This window comes from Camellia sinensis, chromosome 14 (genome assembly GCF_055761805.1).
Source record: "Camellia sinensis isolate YWXY chromosome 14, ASM5576180v1, whole genome shotgun sequence".
Lineage (NCBI taxonomy): Eukaryota > Viridiplantae > Streptophyta > Magnoliopsida > Ericales > Theaceae > Camellia > Camellia sinensis.
The window spans coordinates 1895359-1920652 of record NC_138974.1 but is presented as its reverse complement, the minus strand read 5'-3'; the positions used below and the strand labels follow the sequence as shown (position 1 = coordinate 1920652).

Here is a 25294-nt window from a genome sequence, read left to right as displayed (position 1 = left end):
CGTATATAGATATAATGGACAAGGAGAAATTCTTCAGAGATTTCATGTGAAGAGAGGTAAAAATTTCTGACCTCTCTGTTTTACTTTTTCTCCCTCTCCTCTCTGTTTTATTATTTTTTATTTTTTATTTATTTGGATGCAGCCTGCTGCGTTTTTTTTCAAATGAGTTTAACAATTATTAAAAATATATATATAGAAATCATTTCATCATCATTATTATTATGAGCAAAACATTTATATATATACATATATGAATTGATAAATATGAGTTAGATTTGTCTAACAAAATTCATTGTCATTAATTAGTAAGGGGTGGGGTTGGGGATGTGGTTGTTGTAAGTTACCTTCTGGAGTCTTGTGCTGTTTTGTAATCTCTCCTGTTTGTGTGATTATTATTATTATTATTTATTACTCCCCAGCCTTCCATTCCCCTCCATCACACCTACCATTCCTATATTCATCCTCCTCCTCCTCCTCCTGCAGTTGGGTCAATGAATAATAATAATAATAATGACAGATCTGTTTTGTTTCAAATCATTTTTTTTTTTCTGCGTAGGATCTGTTTTGTGTGTGTGTGTCTCTCTCTCTCTCTCTGACATTATTTGGTAGAGGGGTTCTGAGAATGATCGGTCTCCTTGTTAGTGCGAGTTATTATTATTAAATATATTCCAATCTCATCTATTTATATGATATGATTTGATGTAAGGTAAGGTAAGGTAAGGTAAGAGCCTCCTCCTCACCCAACTTCAATTTTTTGGTTATTTGTTTGTTTGCTTGATTGATTGCTTTTCCGATTCCATTTACGCTCCACTCTTGTTCTGCCGGTTCCAATAATTTCCACCATTTCACATTTACTAATAATTTTTCCATTTTGTGCTAAGGTTGATCTGTGTTTTCCAGCTTTCTTCCCCATATATTTTGCTTCTTTTTTTTCTGGGTAGGAATAGGCAGAGGACAAAAATACATTCGTTTAGGAGATTTTGTTAAATTTGTTGAGTTTTGTTCTTCAGCCAAATAATTGCATACTTTCTATTTTCCTTTTTCTTTTTCTTTTTTTCTTTTGTTTTTGGTTGGGTGAATTGTGTTCGGCGATGATGGTGGTGGAATGGAGTGGGCATTTCTTTGAATAATTTTGTATGTGTTTGAGTATTATGGTTTGATTAATAATAATATCGTTTGGTGTTGGTGTGACAGATAGACAGACTGTGAACAAAGAGGGAGGGAGGGAGGGAGGGAGGGAGGGAGGAATTATTAAAACAGATATATATATATATATATATATATACAGAATATGGACGAAACGGCAGCAGCAGCAGCAGCAGCACGAGGAGGAGCAAGGTATTGGTGTCACATGTGCTCCCAAATGGTGAACCCAGTCATGGAAGCAGAGATGATGATGATCAAGTGTCCCTTCTGTCATAGTGGGTTCGTTGAGGAAATGGACTCCCCCCCTGTAGACCACCACCACCCATTCCCCAATGACTACTACCACTTTGGAGGTGGACGTGGAGGTAGAGAAACTCGAATTGGAACTGAATCTGAATCTGAATCCGACCATGCCCTCTCCCTCTGGGCCCCAATTTTGCTTGGCATGATGAGCAATCACCGTGGCCGCAGAAGATTCAGAAGAAGAAGACTAGAATTTGAAGATGAATATTATGAAGAAGATGAGAGCGGCAACAACAACAACAATAGCAGCAGCAGCAGCCAGCAGGAAGGAGAGAGTGAATTAGATCGGGAACTAGAATCCATCATTCGCAGGAGGAGGAGGAGCTCAGCCACCATTCTCCAACTTCTTCATGGTATTCGAGCTGGGATGCTTTCTGAATCAGACAACTCTGAAAGTGAGAATAGGGACAGAAATAGGGATAGGAATACTAATGAAATTACAGACAGAGAAGGTGTGATTCTGATCAATCCCTTCAATCAGACTATCATTGTTCAGCAGGGTAATAGTGGTGGTGGTGGTGGTGGTGGTGGTAGTGGTTCTTCTTATGATTATTCATCAAACAATTCCCGAAACCACCAGAATCACAACCCAAACCCCATTGGCTCTTTGGGGGATTATTTCATAGGTCCTGGTTTGGACTTACTGCTGCAGCATTTGGCCGAGAATGATCCAAACAGATATGGAACCCCACCAGCCCAGAAAGAAGCAGTAGATGCAATGCCCACTGTGAAAATTGCGGAGAATATGCACTGTTGTGTCTGTTTGGAAGACTTTGAGATTGGGACAGAAGCCAAGGAGATGCCTTGTAAGCATAAGTTCCATAGTGGTTGTATTCTGCCTTGGCTGGAGCTTCATAGTTCCTGTCCGGTTTGCAGGTATCAGTTGCCTTCAGATGAATCAAAGTTTGATTCTGATGGGTCTAGGAATAATAATAATAATGGTGGGGAGAGTTACAATGGCAATGGCAGCTTTGGTGAAGAAGAGGGGGGAGAGGGATGATGATGACAATGACGATGGTAGAAATGGAAATGGGAGACAGTCTTCATTGCCTCTTCCTTGGCCTCTCAGTAGTTTGTTTACATTATCCTCAAGGAATGGGAATGGGAATTCCAATTTCTCCTCAGCAACATGGTCTTCAATGTCAGCATCATCAACAAATGCAGCCAGAAATGCTTCTAATATGGATGATGAGAATTGAGTATGTTACTACTACTGCTGCTAGTATAATCACTGAAGTAGTAATACATACTTGGCAGCAGCTTCTTGTGCTCTCTATGTTGCCTGGATGTTCCTTTGCCTTGCTTGTTTAATTATGTATGTACATACTCCTTAGTGTTTTCCTTGCTATATCATATTCTTGTGTAGGAAGAGAGGAGAAAAAAAAAATACCACAATTTGTTGTACTTTTTGATCTATTGCATGTGTCTTCAATATATAGATCTTCTGTTTTTTCTATAAACATTTTCATCTTGGGCGGATTGGATTAGATTGGATTAATATTTCCATAACTAATAGTCTTAGGACTACGAATCCCCTTAAATTGTGTATCTTATTCTATGTTTGGATTGAGTTAGGATTATAAGGAGGGATTAACAAAATATTATCCAATCCGATGTTTGTATAAGAGGATTGAAATTGATGGAACATGACATGACATGGGACATCCAATATATTAGCCATAATATCTTTATTATGGTCATTTGATAAGTTAGTCCAGATTTTGACTTAGTCTCCCAATTTATATCCTACCCCCAATGTGGGATTGAATAGTCCGTCATATATAGGATACCACATCCGAATGGATTGTTACTCCGTACTTCATATATTAGACCAGCTATGTTGTATGGGACGGAGTGTTGGGCAACTAAGAAACAACATGTAGATAAGATGAGTGTGGCTGAGATGAGGATGCTAAGGTGGATGTGTGGTAAGACTAGACAGGACAGGATTAGGAATGAGTGTATTCGGGAATGGGTAGGAGTAGCACCGATAGAAGATAAGTTGAGAGAGAATCGTTTGAGATGGTTTGGTCATATTCAACGGAGACCAACAGAGGCAGTAGTGAAGAGATGCGATGCTGTAACGGTAGATGGAAGTGTTAGGGGACGGGGTAGGCCTAGATTAACGTTGACTAGCGTTATAAATAGAGATATGAATCTACTTAATTTGACTAATGAAATGGCTTTTGATAGGGCCGCGTGGAGAAGAAGGATTCATGTAGCCGACCCCATTTGATGGGACTTAAGGTTTCGTTTGGTTTGGTTTGGTTATTAGTCCAATCTCAAGTACATATCCACCAAACAAACATGGCCTTAGAGGAATACATTGTTAAAAATCGCACAAGATAAGCAAGACAACCTATGGCTAAAAACAAGATAAACAAAATAAGCTTTGGCTGGCTAGTCACGAGTGACCTATGCTTTCATCATTGGGAGTTTTTTTTTTGGAGAGCCCCCTCCCTCCCTTAAGAACAAAAAACTTTGATCTGCCCAAGTGTAATCTTTGATCGGCCTTAAGAACTAAAAACGAGGTGTCTACAACATCATCTCATACATATGCATCACTTCTTACCTACTATAATCTAACATATCTCATCAGGGATGATCATTTTCTCTCACGTCGCTCCTCTCTTGCATCTTCCACTCCGCCCCGTTGAGAAAGATGGACGGGGACGGATTTTGCTTCTTCCGCCCCGTTTCACCTGACCGCATCCCAATTATATTTATTAAATATATTTATATGTGTATAATGTATATAATTTTATTTCTTTCACTATAATAAAATTAAAATACTAAAATATTATATTTGATATAATTTTTACACATTTATTTGTTATTTTATATTTTATAATTCTCATTAAATATAAATTATTATCCATAATATACTATATTTTCTATAATTTTTATTAATATTTTCATTCTTCAACATACAAAATTAACTTGTCTCCCGCCTTGCACCAGCCACCGCCACCCCTGATTTGCCCCACCCCCAATATGTTATGAGGCAAGGGTGGATTCAAACCTGAATCATGATCATCCCTACACCTCACTCCACTCTCTCTCACACTTTAGCACACACCTTACTTTTTTAATTAATAAAAAATAAAAATTATCTTTATAATTTTAAATTTATTTTATTTTGATAAAATATTTAATATTTAACATATTTAATAAAAATTTGAATTAGCTACTCAAAATATATAAAAACTTACATAATTAAAATGATTTTATGATTTAAGTTAATATAAATAATAAAATTCTCTAAATTGACCAAAGAAACAACATCGACAACTTCTACATTAAAAACAAAGGAAGCTTCGTTAGAGGAAATCGGAAGTACCGGGGGTTCGAATCCCTCTCCATCCGCGACTCGCTAGTCTAGCTCCATGGCACTAAAATGTTGAAATCACAGTCCCAAAAGAAATAAACAACCAATGGTCCATCCCATTGTGGGATTAGTAGTGGTGAACGATATAGATATTCAGTAATGACTACTGTCATGACCCAAAACCCGCCCCTATGGATTAGAGTTTAGCTGGCCAGTAATCACGAGATTACCTGTGGCCTCAGTCAAAAATCGAGTCATATTTAATAATAGGGGGACAAATTGCGAAAATAAAATTTACAAAGATTGTCCATTGAGCTGTGCATACATGGCTTAACCAAACATTCTCATAATCATTAATAACTCACACCATATGAACATTCATATTATATATATGTAATACATATATTTAGGATCATTTGGTAGTCAACATTAACAAAACCAAGGTTGTACAGAATTGGTCATACGTGACCTCAAAAGATTAAAAAGCAAGTAAAACAAAAATAAGGCCTCTTGCGTGAGACGACCTTGGTTGACCTCTCAAAACTTGGCTTCTCATTGCTCACTGGGGTGGAGGCTGGACATCCCGCTGCTCACCTACATACATATAAATAAAAGGTGAGCTAATGCCCAGTGAATAATACCAAAGCAAAGGAGTTCATGAACAAAGTTCTTATAATCATAATTCATTATTACGTTTGAGAAGGCAAAACGACCTCAGGTCCTTTCTATCATTTCTCAAACACAAAACGACCTCAGGCCCATATAGTATACAAAATGACCTTGGGTCCATCATGGGCAAAACGACCTTAGGTCCAACTTACAAACAAAATGACCTTGGGTCCATTACACACTGGACCTTAAGTCTAATACTCACAGAACGACCTTAGGTCCAATGCTTACAAAACGACCTTAGGTCCAATTCATATACACATTTATTGTATGCACACATTTAAATCTATGATCATATCCATTCTTGTGTCCAGAACGACCTTAGGTCCATATCTTTTCCCTATCCTAAAGGGCCTTCGGCCCATTTAATAATCATACAGAGCGGCGTTTGGCCCAATTCACATCCTCATTGAATATATTGAACCGCCTTAGGCCCATTTCATACTCATACATTAATAGTTTTGTATATCTCATTCCGAATTGAGTGATTAGAACGCTTGTTCATAATATCACTTTAAGGGTTTAGGACCTTACCACATAGACATCGTTTAGAAAATAATGCGTATACAAAAATATCTTTGCTAAGATATTACTCACTATGTTCTGGTGCTTGATTTGCCCTTGTACTTGATCGTACATAATTCACAACACATTGGGTCATAATGCCATTCAATCCGTTCTTTAGTTACTTAACATTCTTAGGCTTCTTTCGTGTCCTTTAATTCATTTACAATGTTTAATGCACGCCTAAAAGTGCTTAGAAATAAAAGAGAATGGAAAACAAAACATAAAGCAACTTTTCAAAATTTCTGAAACAGGGCTCTCCGCTCGAGCGAACTGCAAAGCTCTGTAAGAGTACTGGTTGCACGAATTTTACACTCGAGCGAGACTTTTGACGCTCGAGCGGGAAGTCTTGCAGAATAAGGTTCGCTCGAGCGCAAGGTTTGCCGCTCGAGCTACCGTGCAATTCATTGTAAAACTTCTGGGAGATTGATTTTCACGCTCGAGCAGACAGATCGAATTCTGGGTTTTCCAGAATTCTATTTGAAACTCAAAACACAAATCCAAAGGACCAATTTGAGTATAACTCACTCAATTATGCAAGAATATTCCGAAAAACATATATTTGAAGAGAACCTTCAACCACAGTTCAAAATTCTATAGGTTTAACAAATTTCAAACCATAAACTTTATATGTACAGAATTCATTTTTGTATCTTGCATGGACAAGCTTCAAGGCTTGAAATTAAGCTTCAACATATGGAGATTCTTACATGCATGTGTCAAACAACCTTCAATACAACATGATTAACATGCTTCATAGTCAAACATGCAAATTTGTGGCTAATGCTTACATGCATGTACATATTAACTTCAAATTCATTTCAATCAACTCAATTCTTGTTCTTAATTACATATCTTGCTTGAATTCACTTAGTTATAGATTTCAGCTCATGATTTTGAGTTCAATTACTCACCTAAGAGCTTCAACCCTTGAAATTTTGGCTAATTCTTGAGTCTAGCTTCCAAATGCTTCAATCTTGAGCTCAATTCTCCAACAATTTGGTCCATCTCTCTCTAAATCAAGTGTTTTCCCTCTCTAAAGTGTATAACTCAACCAAGAGGTGAGAAGATGAGCTCAAAATGTGAATTAGGCCCTTAATTAGTATATATATAGGCTTCACTAATCATATTTGCTAATTAAGGCTTTGGCCTAATCAAATGAACATAATTAAATCAGATTAATCTAATTATTTTGATCCAAATTAATTTTTAATTAAATTTTACCATAGGCTTTAAAAATCATGCTAAATGCAAAAACATAGTCAATTTCAGTTTTTGTTGCCTCTACGGCCTTCAATTTAAATTTTATAACAGAAAGTCAAACAAATTTTCCTACGGTGAACAGATAGAAATTCACAAACACATATAATCATATAATTAGCATTCAAAATCATATTAAGCTCATAATTATAAGCATAATTAAGATTAATTAGCATAATCCAGAGTTGGGTTGTCACAATCTTCTCCCTTTTAGGAAGTTTAGTCCCCCAAACTTATGTTACCTTCCGTTGGAAACAAATATGGGTAGTGTTGTTGCTTTTCTTCTTCTTTCCCCCACGTGACATCTTTACCATAATGTTCTTTCCATTCCACTTTCACCATTGGAATGGATTTGTTCCTTAGCTGCTTTACTTGTCGGTTGATGATTCGTTCTAGCCATTCCCCGTACTCCATATTTTCATTAAGTGCTATTCGGTGATAGTTGATCACATGGAACGGATCTCGGAGATAACCACTTAACATTGATACGTGAAACACATTGTACATTTGTTCCATTCTCGGTAGTAAAACAGCTCTATAAGCTATTGGACCAAGTCTTTCCAAAATTTGAAATAGCCCAATGTAACGTGGTGATAGTTTACCTTTCTTGCCGAACCTTAATTGGCCTTTCATCGGATTTACACGAATGAACACATGATCACCAACCTCATACTTAAGGGGCCTTCTTCTAACATCTACATAACTCTTTTGTCGGCTCTAAGCTGTCTTAAGCCTTTGTTGAATAACTTTGATTTTATCGATAGTTGTCTGCACAAGTTCAGGTCCAAGCAAGACTCTATCCCCAACTTCAGTCCAACATATTGGAGATCTACATTTTTGGCCATACAAAGCTTCATATGGTGCCATGCCAATGCTAGAGTGGAAACTGTTATTATATGCAAATTCGGCCAGTGGTAGGTAAGTCTCTCAACTCCCTTAAAAATCCAAAGCACACATTCCAAGCATATCTTCTAGAGTCAGTATAGTCTGTTCTGATTGTCCATCAGTTTGTGAATGGAATGCCATACTAAACCTCAACTCTATTCCTATTGCCGCTTGAAGACTCTTCTAGAATCTAGATACAAATTTCGGATCTCTATCCGACACAATAGACACCGAAACTCCATGTAAACAAACAATTTCATCAACATAAATAGTAGCTAATCGATATGCATCATACGTAGTTTTTACAGGCAGAAAGTGAGCAGATTTAGTCAGTCTATCAACTATAACCCAAATAGAATTCATACTTATAGGTGTCCGAGGTGGGCCAACAACAAAGTCCATGGTTATGAGTTTTCATTTCCATTCCGGAATAAGGAGAGGTTGAAGTAGACCTGCTAGCTTTTGATGTTCAACCTTAACTTGCTGACACTGAAGACATCTAGACACATATTCTGCAATCTCACATTTCATATTTGGCCACCAATAATTCCGCTTTAAGTCCTGATACATCTTGTTGTTACCCGGATGCATAGTAAACATTGATTTATGGGCTCCATCGAGAATTCTCCTCTTTAACTCAAGAATATTCGGAACACACAATCTGTCTTGGAATTTCAGCACTTCATTTACAACACTATGTCCCGGTTTCGAATTTGCTTCAAATTCATCAACTATCTTTTTGAGGATTTCATCCTCCTTTTGTTTTTGTTTGATCTCATCGATGATTGCTGGTTCGGATGAAATAGCCACCATCAATCCACTTTGCTCATGTAATACCACTTCAATTCCGAATTTTTCAAATTCTTGCAAGATTTCCTTTAGTTCAGTAAGTAGGCAAGCTAAACTCCCCGTCGATTTTCTGCTTAAGGCATTAGCAACTGTATTGGCTTTCCCAGGGTGCTACTAAATTTGAAGATCATAATCTTTTATTAGTTCGAGTCATCTTCTCTGCCGCATATTCAACTCCTTCTGAGTAAGGAAATACTTCAAACTTTTGTGATCCGTGTAGACCTCGCATCTCGCCCCATACAAGTAATGCTGCAAAGTTTTCAAAGCAAATACAACTGCGGCCAATTCTAGGTCATGTGTTGGGTAGTTCTTCTCATGTGGTCTTAATTGTCAGGAAGCATAAGCAATTACTCGTCCTTCCTACATTAATACACAACTCAGACCTTTATAAGATGCATCACTATAAATCACAAAGTTTTCCGTACCTGTGGACAATGTTAACATTGGTGCAGTAGTCAATCTTGTTTTCAGTTCTTGGAAGGCAGATTCTCTTTCATCATCCAATTCAAATGGTTGTCCTTTGCGTGTCAGTTGGGTAAAAGGTACAGCTATTTTTGAAAAATCCTTTACAAATCTTCTATAATACCCAGCTAAGCCCATGAAACTGTGAACTTCTGTTACATTTGTTGGTGTAGGCCAATTTATAATTGCCTCTATCTTCTGTGAGTCCACCGAAATCCCATCTCTGTTGATGACATGCCCTAAAAAGACAACCTCATTTAACCAAAATTCACATTTCTTCAATTTAGCAAATAATTTATTGTCTCTAAATGATTGCAAACGGTTCTCAAATGTTGTTCATGTTCAAGTCTACCCTTTGAATATATTAGGATATCATCAATATAAACCACAACAAATTCATCAAAGTAAGGCTTAAAAGTTCGATTCATAAGATCCATAAATGTTGCAGGGCATTAGTCACTCCAAACGTCATAACAAGAAATTCATAGTGACTATACCTCATTCTGAATGCGGTTTTCTCGACATCTTCTACCTTTACCTTCAATTGGTGGTACCCAGATCTCAAATCAATTTTAGAAAATACTTGTGAGCCTTGCAACTAATCAAACAAGTCGTCAATACGGGGTAAAGGGTATTTATTCTTTATCGTTACCATGTTCAGTTCTCGGTAGTTAATACATAGGCGTAAAGTCCCATCTTTTCTTTTTCACAAATAATACCGGTGCGCCCTGCGGTGAAGTACGTGATCAGATAAACCCCTTGTCAAGTAGATCTTGTAATTGTTCTTTTAGTTCTTTCATTTCAGCTATAAACATCCTGTAGGGAGTCTTTGAGATAGGCTAGGTGCCTGGGACAACATCAATGGTAAACTCTATTTCTCTGTTAATCAATCCCCCTGGAAATTCATCAGGAAATATAGCCGGAAACTCTCTAATAACGGAGATACTATCCATTTCAACACTCACAAATTGTTCAGTCAAGATACTACATAAATAACCCTGGCACCCCTTCATAAGCAGTTTACATGCTTTCATTGCTGAAATCAGATAAGGTGGAGGTACTACCCCATTACCCACAAATTCAAATTCAACATGCCCTGGTGGTTTAAACACAACCCGTTTTGTCATACAATTGATAGTGGCACAATATTTCGATAGCCAATCCATACCTAGAATTATATCAAAGTGCCGAATGTCCAAGGGTAACAAATCCGCATATAAAATATTATTGCCAAGCATATCACAAACACGATACACAGATGTACATAATACAAGATTTCTAGATGGAACAGATACACATAGTAAATATGGCAATGATTCTAGGGGTTTAGTCAATCTAGATGCAAATATAGTAGACACAAAGGAATGTGTTGAGCCGGAATCAATTAACACAAAAGCATTTTGATTGCATAGAGAGATAGTACCTGAGACAACAGCTTCAATATTCCGTGTGTCACCTGGGACAAGTGCAAAGACTCTCCCATGTCTCATTGTGTCTCTAGCGGCAACAGGCCTTCTAGTATTACCCAATTTTGGGATGGATCCGGTCGAACTAACAGCTGGTTTCCCACCTTTTTGCTATTCAGTTTAGGTGCAATCCCTTGCCATATGCCCAATTTCACCACACCTATAGCATGCCCCGGAAATACGGTAACAAACTCCGCGATGCTTCTTACCACATTGAGTACATGTTGGTGCTGTATTTCTGGTGGAGCCCGAAGTACTCGAGGACCCCGTATTTTGTTTCTTTGATGATTTCTTCCCTAAGAAAAAGCCTTATCTCTTAGCCTTCCAGTCAGCTAGTGGTTTACCTCGGTTGGCCATGTTAGCTTTTGACATCAAAGCTCGGTCTAACACATCAACATAAGTGGGCAATTTCAGTACATTCACCCTTTCCAAAATATCATTACGAAGACAATTATCAAACTTTCTCGCTTTTTTATAGTGGGTGTCAACCATATGTGGAGCGAATCTAGCCAATTTGGTGAACTTGGCTTCATACTCAGCTACAGTCAGACTGCCTTGTATCAGCCCCTCAAATTCCGACACATTTCTATTGTGAACACACTGTGGAAAGTATTTCTCATAAAATAGTGCAAGAAACTGTGCCCAGTCAATGCCTTTGTTATCATCACTTATTAGCATCCACCACCTTCTTGCCTCATCTTCCAATGTAAAAGTGGCCAATTGTACTTTTTGTGTCTCCAGGCATGGTAATACCTCAAATAACTTTTCAATACCAAGGACCCAAGCTTCAGCCTTCAATGGGTCCACACCCCCATGGAACAGTGGTGGCTTAATTTTCTTAAATTCTTTAGTCAGGGCTATTGTTCGGTTGTCATTTTGCATATCCGGTATAGGTTGTACCGGAGGTGGGGGTTGCAGATGTTGCCACTGTTGTTGCCACTGCTGTTGTTGCCTTAGTGTTTTTGCCATGTCTTGCATCATTCTCTCCATTCGGTCTAGCCGAGTAGTAGAGGACTCTTCTAGCTCATCGGCTCTTGTTCTCACCATTATCTAATAAGACTTGCATTATAATTCAAACAAAAGATATATCCAATATTCATGTACATTCATACAACTAGGCAACAATTATATTCCATATGGTTGCATACTTTCGAATCACTTAACAATTTCCCAATGCATTCAAGCATACATTTATCTTATGAATGCAACTTAGATCTTTTCTAGACACTCTATTGTTCATTTGGACAGGTGTGTGAGTTATTACTCGTGCTCTGATACCACTCTGCCATGACCCAAACCCGTCCCTATGGATTAGAGTCATAACCAACCAGTAATCACGAGATTACCTGCGGCCTCAGTTAGAAAGCGAGTCATATTCAATAATAGGGGGCCGAATTGCGGAAGTAAAATTTACAAAGATTGTCCATTGAGCCGTGCATACATGGCTTAACCAAACATTCTCATAGTCATTAATAACTCACACCATACGAACATTCATATATTATATATGTAATACATATATTCAGGATCATTCGATAGTCAGCATTAACAAAAGCAAGGTTGTATAGAATTGGTCATACGTGACCTCAAAAGATCAAAAGGCAAGTAAAACAAAAATAAGGCCTCTTGCGTGAGGCGACTTTGGTTGACCTCTCAAAACTTGGCTTGTCGTTGCTCACTGGGGTTGAGGTTGGACATCCCGCTGCTCACTTACAAAAATAAAAAGTGAGCTAATGCCCAATGAATAATACCAAAGCAAAGGAGTTCATGAACAAAGTTCTTATAATCATAATTCACGATTACATTTGAGAATCAATAATAAGGCAAAACGACCTCTGGTCCTCTCTATCATTTCTCAAACACAAAACAACCTCGGGTCTATATAGTATACAAATCGACTGTGGGTCCATCATGGGCAAAACGACCTTAAGTCCAACTTACACACAAAGTGACCTTGGGTCCATTACACACTGAACGACCTTAAGTCCAATACTCACAGAACGAACTTAGGTCCAACGCTTACAAAACGACCTTAGGTCCAATGCTTACAAAATAACCTTAGGTCCAATACTCACAAAACGACCTTAGGTCCAATGCTTATAGAACGACCTTAGGTCCAGTACTCACAGAACAGCCTTAGGTCCAATGCTTACAGAACGACCTTAGGTCCAATGCTTACAAAACAACCTTAGGTCCAATTCATATACACATTTATTGTGTGCACACATTTAAATCTATGATCATATCCATTCTTGTGTCCAGAACAACCTTACGTCCATATCTTTTCCTTATCCCGAAAGGCCTTCGGCCCATTTAATAATCATACAGAACAGCCTTAGGCCCAATTCACATCCTCATTGAATATACTGACCGACCTTAGGCCCATTTCATACTTCATACATTGATAGTTTTGTATATCTCATTCCGAATTGAGTGATTAGAACGCTCGTTCATAATATCACTTTAAGGGTTTAAGACCTTACCACATAGGCATCATTTAGAAAATAATGTGTATACAAAAATATTTTTGCAAAGATATTACTCACCGTGTTTTGGTGCTTGATTCGCCCTTGTACTTGACCCTACATAATTCACAACACATTGGGTCATAATGCCATTCAATCCGTTCTTTAGTTGCTTAACATTCTTAGGCTTCTTTCGTGTCCTTTAATTCATTTACAATGTTTAATGCACGCCTAAGAGTGCTTAGAAATGAAAGAGAACGGAAAACGAAACATAAAACAACTTTTCAAAATTTCTGAAACAAGGCTCTCCGCTCAAGCGCAGCTTTGGTCGTTCGAGCGGATTGCAAAGCTTTGTAAGAGTACTGGTTGCACGAATTTTACGCTCAAGCGAGACTTTTGATGCTCGAGCGGGGAGTCTTGCAAAACATGGTTCACTCAAGCGTAAGGTTTGCCACTCGAGCTACCGTGCAATTCACTGTAAAACTTCTAGGCGATTGAATTTGACGCTCGAGCAAAACTTTCCTCGCTCAAGTGGACGGGTCGAATTCTAGGTTTTCCAGAATTTTGTTTGAAGCTCAAAACACAAATCCAAAGGTCCAATTTGAGTATAACTCACTCACTTATGCAAGAATACTCCCAAAAACATATATTTGAAGAGAACCTTCAACTATAGTTCAAAATTCTATAGGTTTAACAAATTTCAAACCATAAACTTTATATATACACAAATTGGCATAAAACTCCGTCAGTTAAAGAATTAGCCAAACCCCGCTTGGTGGATCTTATAATTTTACCTTGCCGAGCTCAAAGACACTTCCCCAGAGCTGGAAAATGGATGGTAAGCCACTGGCGGTCGTAAGAATGACTCGAAAGAAGGGCTCCAGACCCAATAGTAGCGATCAAATATTTTGGAATATAAATTGTAATATGTAGCATACAATAGTTGCTTTCCTATGCGGTTCCAAAATATTGGTCATTGGAAATTTTTCTTACCCTTTCCTAATAGCGTATAGGTTAAGGGTATTCTCAGATACCCCGAGAGGCATCCTTTCCGTATTTGTTGGGTTGGTAGAATTTTAAATTATATTTTTTGTATATATTTTGTGTCACGACCCAAACCCACCCCTATGGATTTAGACCATAATCGGCCAGTAATCTCGGATTACTCGGCCTCAAAGATAGAATTAACAAAAATGTTTAATATTAAATGGGCCAAAAGCGAAATTAGACTAATAAATTTTGTCCAACAAGCTGTACATATATGGCATATCATCGACATCTCATTTAGTTAATAACTCACATCCATTCATATACAAAAGATACTATAAAGTCTAAACCATTCACAAGATCATTAACATACAAAACTTAAAACTTGTATACAAACGAGGTCAAACATGACCAATGAAAACAAACATAAGACAAAAGCCTCATGCTTGAGGCATCCTAGGTTGACTCTAGAAAAACTCAGTGTTCCATCACAGGTTCACTAAAGCTGGGGTTGGACATCCCGTTGCTCACCTACATACATATATATAACAAAGTGAGCTAACGCCCAGTGAATAACATCATAGTAAAGTGATTATATGAATGAGTCCTATATACAAAAGTAAAATCATAAAGTAACCTCATTACATAGCAGAACGACCTCGAGTAATACATAACAGAATGACCTTGAGTCCATAGCAGTACAATATCGATTCCATCACATGACAGAATGACCTTGGGTCCAATACAACTGTATAAAACGGCCTCCAGCCAACACATAGCAGAACAACCTCAAGTCCATCACATGAGACATACAAAATGACCTCGGGTCCAACAGATACATTGCAAAAAACATACCGGGCAGACAGATAGAAGGCTCATTCATACTTTCAAATTCATAAGTACAGAAAAGCTTACCACATTGATACAGTCAGAAAATAGAATAAGAGAAAATATCTTTACTAAGATATTACTCACCTTGAGTAGGTTGATGTTCTTCCACAATGTTAAAACCTACATATTATACATGAACACATACATTGGAATACATAGTTCGAATCGAATAATTTATCTTCTCTTTCTAATTCAATCATTCATGTTGGTTTCTCACTTATTAGTTCCTTAATAAGTCACAATTCATCCTTAGAAATGCTCCGGAGAAGATGAGAACAAAGATACGAACACAGAATGGCATGTCAAAATGTGCTAAAAATGGCTTGACCGCTCGAGCCACCTTTTGGTCGCTCGAGCAAACTGCATGGACTACAAAAATACTAGGAAGGTCTTATGTTGGCTCGAGCTATCACTCCTTTGCTCGAACGATCTCACAGAATACAAAGGGTTCGCTCAAGCCACCAAGTGGTCACTCGAACAGTCTGTAGATTTTTTGGGTTTTCCATAACAGAATTTGAGCTCCAAAAATGAAAATCAAAGCTTTGGGTCATGCATGGCTCGTTCAAAAACACAAAGCTGCTTTGGAAAACATGTATACATGACCCCTCAAAAACCATTTGTTCAAAATCACTTTGAATCTACCAAAATTGAACTAAAAAACTCATGCATGAAAGTTTTTCCAAGTTTTTTTCTCAAAACTTATGAATTTAGCAAATTTGAGCTCAAAGGTTCCATGCATGTACAAAGCCCTTTTCCAAAACATGAATTTAAAAGTTAACACATGATGAATGAAACATGCATATACAAATTAACCCACAATTTCAACATGGATGCTAGAATTCAAACTCCACATGACAAAACTCAACATATTAATACATGCATGTAAAGCTTCTTTATCTTTGACCTTCTTTAACAAAATATATGCAAAAGATGATGTATAATCCATGAACACAACTCTAAAACATATCATCTACAAGAATTGAGAGTTAAATGCTTGCCTAGAGGCTTTAAACATACCAATTCTAGCACAATTTGACCCATTCAAGCTAACTCTTCAAGTTTCCTTCAATCTCTACACTTTCTCTCTCTAGAATGTGAGTTCTCTTTCTCTCTAAAGCTCTCCCTCAGATTTGTACACTCAAGAATGAAGAGAAAAATGAGCTCAAATGAGCTTAAGGCTCATATAAATAGCTAGAGTGGCTTATTACATTAATTAGAACATTAAGCTAATTAAACACAACTTAATTAATTAATCCGAATCAATTTTTAATCAAACTTATCATATGGTTCTAAAAATCTCAATTAGTCTATTCATGTAGCCAATTTTGTTTTCTGAAATCATTTAAGCCACCGATTTCGAATTCTAAACAGTAATCATAACAGATAGTTTTCAAATTAAACAAATATACTCAAATTAATTACATAGCACACATCACAATTAATAATATACACATAATTAAATAAATATAATCATGATATGCATGTTGGGGTCATCACATTCTGTATGGTTTAAATTAATATTTATATGGTTTGAAGGTTATATTTTATTATTTTTATTATATGGTTTGAGTTAATATTTGTATGGTTTGAATATTACTTTTTATTTTTATGGTTTGAGTTAAGATTTTTATTTTTATTTGTACTAGTCTCAACGGTTTCTCTTAGCAACTAAAATAATACTTTTGTTACAAAAAGTAAAAATCATAAAGAAACTAAGAGGGGGGTTTTTTATAATTATTTACCATGCTAGATTTTTTTTTCAAAAAATAAAAAAGAAAAATAAAATAAAATAAAAAATGTCACTACGAATTGGACTTGCACTCATGCACAAATTGAACTTGCACCCATACATAGGTTGTATTTGCACCCATGCACAGTTTGAACTTCCACCTGTAAGAGGGGTTAACTTGAGCCCACTAAATTAATTGGGCCCAATCGAAAAGCCCAAAAAATTGGTGAGCTTGGAGAAATTATTGCCAAACGGGTCCAAGTGAATTCTATTGAACGGGTACACAAGAAGGCCAACAAATTAGGCCGAAGAAGACCCATCAAGCATATATCTCTAAAGAGAGTCCAACAAGCCCATCCTAGGAGGATCAGATCATATAGGCGTCCAAGGAGGTTAAACTTTGTTTTCAGAAGAGATGAAACCCCCAGAGGAGATCCATTCTTTGAGGTATTGGCTTAATCTTGAAAGGGTTCGAAACCATGAACCTAGAGACCTATTTGAGCTCGGACTCAAAAGGGTTCGGATCCATGAACCTAGAGATCCGAAGAGCTTGGCTTCAAACGGATGCGAACACAATCTAGAAGCCGCTCCATTAATCAGCCCTAGAACATTTGTAGGCTCAAAGTTTTCCGAGATCTACGCAACATAACCATGGGTGTAACGGAGTCCAAACAAAGGACCCAATCTCGAGGATAGTGAGTGGAGATAAATTCACTCTTCAGTTAAACTGGTCTATACCCTAGTCGATGTGGCATGATCAAGAGGGTCCTTAAGACTCAGAAATATTTGCGACAGGGCATTCTCTTGAACTACCCCTTACCCTTATGCGACAGGACGTCCTCTAGAACTACCCTTGACCCCTTGGGATGATTAGGGATCATTGGTTAGGTATGGCTAAGAAGAAATATTCACTGAGAGATTGATCTCCTCTTCGAGGTTTTACTCATTCTCGAAGAGGTCACCTCATCGGACAAGGTAGTTAGAGGAAATATTCCACATGTGCCTTGCACATGGGCTCCATCCTATATCATGAGGTGCCTATAAATAGCACCCACTCATAGCTTTACAAGGGATAAATTTTGGAGAGACAATTTTGGGGAGAGAACTAATTTCTCTTCTCCATTATCTACCTTAAGAGTGAAAGTGGGACATTCATAGGAGAGCCTTGCCATTATTCTCTCTCTAACTACTTTGCCTTCTTCTTCACCCAATCTCTTACCTCCATCATCTCTTTGCTATTGTGTTCCTAGTTGTGACTGTTAAAGAATCTAAGCCTCTCATCATTTCTAAAGAATTCAAATTCTTCAACAACATTCTTGAACCCTCTCATATATTTTGGCGACTTCACTAGGGAGGCGTATTGGTTAATGGTCTTAACGAGATCCGAAATTCACACAACTCCGGTGAAGATGGCAAGAGAAGAAGAAATTCTCCAACAAGGATCCTCCAATGGTGGTAATGAGAGGACCTTGGCTCAAGATCAACCACTCTTGCTGAAAGCCATTTAAGGACTTCAAAATACCCAATGAGAGATTCTTACTACTCTTCAGAATCTCACTCACACCATGTTGGTGATGAGTTTTTGCACCGGTATTGAATGGAAATCAAACTAGAGGTGGAATTGTTCCAACCAGAGTGCAAAATCAAGCCCATGACGAAGCAAACCACAGCTAAATTGTAACCCAAGGAGAAGTCGGCCATAGCCAGCCCTTGTCTCACGACAACATAACAGCAGCAGCAGTCGCGTACAATTAGGTAGTGTCGGGCCATGCCTAGGCCGCAATGAATGCAGCGATAGCACAACACACTACAACAACAACAACAGCAACAACATATGCTCATGCCATGGTCTCCCGGGCTCTATGCTAGGCCAGGCCATGATTCGATGGTGACCAAGGGAGGTTCCGGCACAATGAATGGTGCTTCGATAGCGGTTGGTGTTCAAGCAAATTTAGGAGGCATGTTTACACAAAACAAAGCTCTGTCCATACCTAATTTCGTTCCACCTACAATACATGCTACCCCGTACCAAACGGCTCTCCTTTGGCTCCGATACCGAGTTTGCAAGCCCAACCCAGTATAGTCGCTATGTGTAATGGACTTTATGGGACCTAATTTAATGTCTCATCACCAAATGTCTGTCCATAGGTGCCGATGGCCAATATCGTCATGTGTCTTCACCGATGGTGAATTCTTAACACCCAAATGGCCAAGTCACTCCAAGCTCGATCTTCGCGTCTACAAGCCAAGTTCCAGGAATAACACTATCAAGTTCTCTCCCTCAACAATTTCTCACTCTTGCTGATGTAAGCCATGTTTGATCTCGAACGAGGCAAAAGGACTTTACCTTCTTTGCCCGATCCAGATGTCAAGCCACCATACCCCATTGAAATGTTGAGTTATCCATACCCGAAGGGATACATAGTGCCGAAGTTCATCAAATTCGATGGCAAACAAGGAAATGCTCAAGAACATGTTGTTCGGTTCATCGAGACTTTGGGGATTCATGGTTCAAATCATGTCCTCCAACTGAGAGAATTCTCCAAGTCCTTCACCGACCGAGCATATAATTGGTACATTAACTTGGCTCCAAACTCTATCCGAAGTTGGGAGGAGACGGTCAACAAATTCCATGCCAAATTCTTTCAAGTGCCCGAGAAAGTGACCACACTTACCCTGTATAAGGAAAAGCAGCATGAGGGTGAAAACATTCTCAAATATGTAAAAAGGTTCCAAGAAAAAGTCGTGGACTGTCACGAAGTTATGGTGGAAGGCTACTTGGTCCAAATCTGTGTTAAAGAGGCATTGAACGGGTACAAGATACTTCTTGTGAATCACAAGCTACCCACCTTCTCGACACTAATTGAAGCATCTTAAAACATCAGCATACCTCAGTCTCAGGAGATCAGGTTCGAGACTAGTTATAAAACCAGCTTCAAGTCATCTCGAGGACCTTTTGTCACTTTAGCTTCCACGTCTTCTACCCGAAAGTCGCAGAGGAAGGGATTTAGAGGACAGGAGAGGAAGAGCTGTAAAGATGGCACTCCATTTTCATGTAGTATTGAGTAGGTAAAGGCCTTAATCAAAGAATGGGTGGTAGACGGGGAATTAAAGTTGCCTCATATGGAAGAGCTTTTGCCGAAGAAGGATCGCGAGAGCCCTAATTATTGTGTTTTCCACTAATCACTAGGATATTATATAGAAAAGTGTTGAACGCTTAAGAAGATCTTTAGAAAGAAAGTCGAAGCAGATGAGCTAAGTTTCAAAGAACAAAGGCACCAGGATATCCTAGAAAACGTGGCTATGATGGCGTATGACAGGCCAATGATTGAAACAATTGAAAACTTAGGGGATGAGGAGCACTCCCTTGAAGACGCCTTTGAGCTAGAAAATGAAGAGCACTCCTTCGAAGACGCCTTGAGCTAGAAGGCGAGGAAGTTTCTTATAGTGAACCTTTCAATCCAGAAGGAAGAGTTGGTTACGAAGCATCCTTCAATCTAAGAAGAAAGCATCATGTTTGTATGTCAACTTACTTCAATGAGACTAAGAAGCTGGTTAACTATGAGTCGTCGATGATAGAGAAAGATCCAAATCACTATACAAAGACTCTCCAGGATGACATCAAGTTCAAACAGTTTTTCTATCAGCTCGGACTTTTCGAGGAAGCGAGAACTAAAATTACCAAGTCCATTATCAACATTGCCGAGGCACACCATGAGGGAGGTGTGACAATTAAGGGATTTACTCCAAAAAAAGCATGGGAGCAAACTAATGCTATAATATTTTCTTAGGTAGACAAAAAGTACTCTTTTCCACACAACCGACCACTCTATGTGATAGCTTACATCAATAAGGTTGAGTTGAAGAGGACTTTTCTAGATAGCGGAGCTTCCATTAGTATCATGACCCCCGATAACTCTAGAGAAGGCTAGGATTTCCGAAAACCACATCGTGAAACAACCAGTAGCCATCACGGGTTTTGAAGGAGAAGAAAGTGTTATTCTGGGGTATGTAACAATTGATTTGGCCATAAGGGTGATTTGCCCGGCCACTAGGTTTCATATCATTGACTCTGAGACAAACTATCATATTATCTTGTAGAGGACTTGGATGCACAAGTATGATGTCGTGCCTTCAAGTTATCATCAATGTGTCAAAGCTAAGTGGGGAAATGAGATAGTGACTATATAGGTTTCAAAAAGACTTTTTGGTACATGTGAGCCTTGTTACTCGGATGACAAACCAAAGGTCGAGTCAAGCAATCGGCCGTTGTCCCAGCTTTCCTCTTTGCACAAAAGCTCTCTTGTCCCTTGGAAGATAATGAAGATCTGAGAGGGAGGCAAGACGGTGTACTACTTATGAAGGTGTGAGGGGTCAGTTTCTTCCATAGCTAGCCCCGAGTTAAAGGAAAAACCTCTCAATGAGGGCATAGTGTTAAAGCCTGAAATGGCTCTAGAAATGTACATGAGATGGACCGAAGCCGCAACCCGAGCAATTGATGAAAGCTTTCCGAATGACGTCGCAACTCCAGGGGTAAAGGTCAACATTCCATAGAAGAAGTCTATCTATGCATTTACAATTTGTATTTACTGCATTGTCCAAGAAGTTTTATCTTTCTTTCTTATGTTATGAAGAAATTTATTTCCTCCATATTATGTATCTTCATTGTGTTATATTGCTTGAGACTATTTTTCATTTTTTCTTTGTCACCCCTTAAAGAAGAAAGAGAAGTAATAGACTCGGTTGCCCACCAGAAAGGATCTTTCTTACTGAAGTAGAGTGTATGCTCCCACTCAGACTTCTAAAGAACAGCCCTCGCTTCCATTAGTATGAGCTTCGATAATCTTTCTTGTCAAAGTAGAGTGTACTCCTACTCGGACTTCTGAGGGATAACCTTTTCTTCCATTAGTTGCCAAAGCAGAAGTATACTCTTACTCAGACTTCCGAGGGATAGACTTCGCTTCCATTAGTTGCCAAATGTAACAACCCCGATTCCTGATTAACGTTAATCCATGGTTAATTATGTTTAATTGGTAATTAGGGTGAAGTTCTGAATGAAATTGCCTGTGTGTGTTGCATAAGTGGTGTCCATATCTGTTAAACGTAGGAAGATTTATTAATGTTTTGGTTTCCAATTGCGAATTGAAAGCCTTACCGGTGACCGATTCAAAAATTGACTTGATTTATGTGTTGATTAGGATTTATAGGATTTTATGGTAAGTTTAATTAAAATTCGATTTGGCACGATTAAATTAGAATAACTAATGTTAATTAGTTTGGCTTAGGTTATTTATATTTATGCCATTAGTAGGACCTTGCTAGACCATTTCAATACCCTATACATGTTTTTGGACACTATTAATTCCTATCTACTTGTGTAAAATGGGAGAGAGAGTGAGAGAGAGAGAGAATTGGCTCAAGACTTGAGAAATTGAACTCAAACTAAAGGAGGTGCTAGGAATTGTTGTCAATTGAAGAAATTTGAGGGTCTCAACTTCAACCCTTGTAGCTTCAAGCCTCTAGGTAAGGAATTAAACCCTTAATTGAGTAACTGAATTAGATTCTACAAGGTTACTAGTGAATTAAGGGAATTCATGTAGGAATTACACTAGAATTGAGTAAATTGGGCCAAGCCATGCATGCATGTACATTTTCTCACAAATTGAGTATGATTTCAAAGAATTCTTTCATGCATGTGTCCATCTCACTCACATTTTGGTCATTCATCATGTTTTCTACCAAGTTGCCAAGTTTGATCATGTTTTGAAGAGACTAAGTTCAAAGGATTTCATGCATGTTTTGTTTATGGATCATACATAAATCTTGAGTTGAATTTTGTACAATTGGCATGTCATTGGGCCATAATTTCTTGAAATGATCCTTGAAACATGTTGTTTTATGAGCCTCTATGAGTTTTCTAAAGTTTTGGCCCAGGAAAACATTGAGTTTGATGTCTTGGAGATTGAATTTAAACTTGTGGATCAAATCTGGAAATTCCAGAAATTTGATCCACGCTCGAGTAGGGGAATTCACGCTCGAGCGAGCACTCTGAGTACGTGCACTTCCGCTCGAGCGACAAGAGTCACGCTCGAGGGTGAAATGCATATGTCCAGAAGTTCATATGTTTTGCAATCCGCTCGAGCGAGGGAATTCACGCTCGAGCAAGGGTCTGAGTCTCACGCTCGAGCGTCCGTCGAGCGTGAAAAACATGCAACCAGTACTTTTTCCAAAGTTTGCAGTCCGCTCGAGCGAGGAAAGTCACTGTAATAACCCACATTTATGTCGTAGTCATGTTCATGAACATTGGTATGATTATGACTCGTTAAGCTTGCATTTGCATGTTTATGACTTGTTTTGCCTAAGTAAGATCCATGCCTTGTTTTGATGACTATGTGAATTGTCTAAGTGTTGTGTGCTTGCTTTGTTCCTCCCTTGGTACCCCGAGCCTAAGTTATGTTTAGCTGAAGTCGTGCCAAGCCTAGGTTATGTTAAGCCTAGATCATTCCAAGCCGAGGCCATCTTCAGTCTAGAAGTATCTTGGAACCCCTTTGTTTGACCTCCACCTTCGCCCTGGCATATTGGCCGAGATGTCATTATCTAGGCCGAGGTATGAATCACCAAGGCCGAGATGTGTATCATCTGGGCCGAGATGTTACCTTTGCACCTGAGTGATCTTGTCCTGGAGTGGTATGACCTAGACCGAGGTGTGGCACAACTAGGCCAAGGTGTGGCACAGCTTAGGCAAGTGTCGTCCTTCCTAGCCGAGGTCATTGTCACCTTAGTTACCGAAGCCTTGTCCTTAGCCGATGTCACCACTTGCTGGAGTGCCATACCGAGTAGCTTGTTAGATACGCTTTGTCATAGTCTTGTCTTGTCAATCCATCACCTTTTTGAAGAGAACCAACCAGCCGTCGCCACGTGTCCGAGCTGAGAGTTAAGTCAGCCGATAGAGAGAGAGAACCCACCATTTGGTTGTATCTTGTTTTGAAGAGTAGAGAGAGAAGCTCTAGAAGAGGGAGAAGAGTTCTTGAGAGAGAGAGTGGATTTCTAAGCTTGATTCCTTGAAATCGAACCGTTAGATCCGTGTTCTAAGGTTAGATTCTTGATCTGCTCATGTTGTTCTTTATGTTCATGTTATTGCATTGCATGATTGAATATGATTTGTGAGCCATGCATTGCCTTGAAGTTCGGTTTTAGAAAGAGAAAATAGCATTCATGTGCTTTTTCAAGAAAAGTCATGTTTTGATCCGAAGGCTCATGCCTAGATCCATGTTTTTGTGTTTGTTTTCGCATGATTTTCAAGTATGGGTACCCAGGTCCATGTTTTCGAACTCATAGCATGAAATCGCAGATTTTTTTGAAAAGAAGTTATGATTTTAGCATCCATGTTCTTCATGATCTTCATGTTCATGTTCTTCTTGTTCTTCACGGGAGGAAACCCAGATCTCCAGACTTCACTTCCCGATGTGTAGTCGCCGAGATCACTCTCACCTAGACCTTACACTTAGGCCAAGCATCGTATCTCACCTTGGCCTACCTTGCATGATCATTCACACCTTTGGTTTGTCTTGTGCGCACCTCGGCATGCAGCCGCACGCCGAAGCCTAGGTAGCCACACCTCGGCCAGGAGGTGTGGGACCTCGGCAAAGACCTGGTTGGTACCCAGCATGTCTTCCTGACATGTAAAACAGTGTTTTGACTGCCAGCATGTTTTTCCGAGATCATTTGCATGCATGTGAGACCTGTTTTGAGAAGTGTTCAGTATGCTTTGCCATGTGTTTGTAGGACTTGGACCTTTGCCTTGACCCCGACGTCCCAAGAACTAATGTGAGTGGTATTTTTAATAAAGTTATGCTCTTAAGGTTTTGATAAAGCTTTGCCTTGTCTTGATAAAAGTATTTGTTAAGCATGGATGATATCCCTATTTTATGTATCAAGTATAAGCTTTGTTTTGGATGACATTCTTGGAACCGTCCTTTCGTGTTAGGGGACGTTAAGCCTAAGTAACGCCGTCCTTTCGTGTTAGGGGACGTTAAGCCTAAGAATGCCGTCCTTTTGTGTTAGGGGACGTTAAGCCTATGTAACATAGTCCTTCCGTGCTAGGGGACTTTAAGCCTAGGTAGTACCGTCCTTTCGTGCTAGGGGACGTTAAGCCTAAGTAGCACCCTTGTTAAGATATCGACCGCCGACGGACTATGAACGGATGTGCTCAATGCCGACGTTATGCTTTTGTTTTGCCCGGAATGTCATCACCCCATGTTTTAAGATTTGACGTATGTTAAGTATGTAA

The 25294-nt window shown here is 38.8% G+C and overlaps 1 pseudogene across 1 annotated transcript; it reads left to right on the top strand.

Moving 5' to 3' along the window:
- Positions 1-221: 221 nt before the first annotated feature.
- On the top strand, positions 222-2786 carry LOC145806718 (E3 ubiquitin-protein ligase SIRP1-like; annotated as a pseudogene). The gene has a single exon (XR_014350188.1). The product of XR_014350188.1 is annotated as an E3 ubiquitin-protein ligase SIRP1-like (transcript).
- Positions 2787-25294: the final 22508 nt, after the last annotated feature.